The sequence below is a fragment of the Chrysochloris asiatica genome, unplaced genomic scaffold (assembly GCF_000296735.1).
Source record: "Chrysochloris asiatica unplaced genomic scaffold, ChrAsi1.0 scaffold00177, whole genome shotgun sequence".
NCBI classification, from domain to species: Eukaryota; Metazoa; Chordata; class Mammalia; order Afrosoricida; family Chrysochloridae; genus Chrysochloris; species Chrysochloris asiatica.
This window is the reverse complement of record NW_006408695.1, coordinates 3,961,889-3,962,576: the sequence shown is the minus strand read 5'-3', so window position 1 is coordinate 3,962,576 and position 688 is coordinate 3,961,889.

Sequence of the window (688 nt, the reverse complement as noted above, 5' to 3'; positions counted from 1 at the left end):
AGCTCTGTGGGTTAATGTGCAAGACTACAAAGCCGTTTGAACTGCAAGGCTGGTGGTTCAAGCTCACCAGCTGTTCTTCAGAAACCCTATGGGTCGCTATGGGTTGGAACCAACTCAATGGCACTTAATAACAGAGGGGAGGAGCTGGGAGAGAACCTTCATCAACTCAACTTCCCCCCAGGACAGAGAGCTGCCCTGCTGGCATGTTATCACTAATGTACAACATGTAAAATAGGGAAACGTTATTTGCCTATTTCTTATATCAAATGGCACAGAAGCAGGCTTGTTGGAGAGTTATGAGGTGTTAGAGTATTGTTGTTTATCTACCACACATTCCTCTGCTGTTCTCACAGACTCAGGAAAGGCTGCACACATAAATGCACATAAATTACCTTTAGAAAATGTCAAAATTAAAAGTAGATTTTTTTATTATGGGGCTGTGCCTCAAGAATATTAACTCCTTCATGTGGGTAGAGATGTCCTTGTCAGAAAACACAGCTGGCATCTTTCCACGTATCACACTACACAGGAACGGACTGCCCTCCCTCCTCACCCTCACCCCACTTGGCAGGAGGATACCAGGTCTTGTTAACAGAACATATTGAGTTTTCTAAGCTCTTTGTTTAACCAAAAATATCACTCTAGATGCAGTGTTTTCAAATCTGTAGTGCCCATAGTGATTATTTGC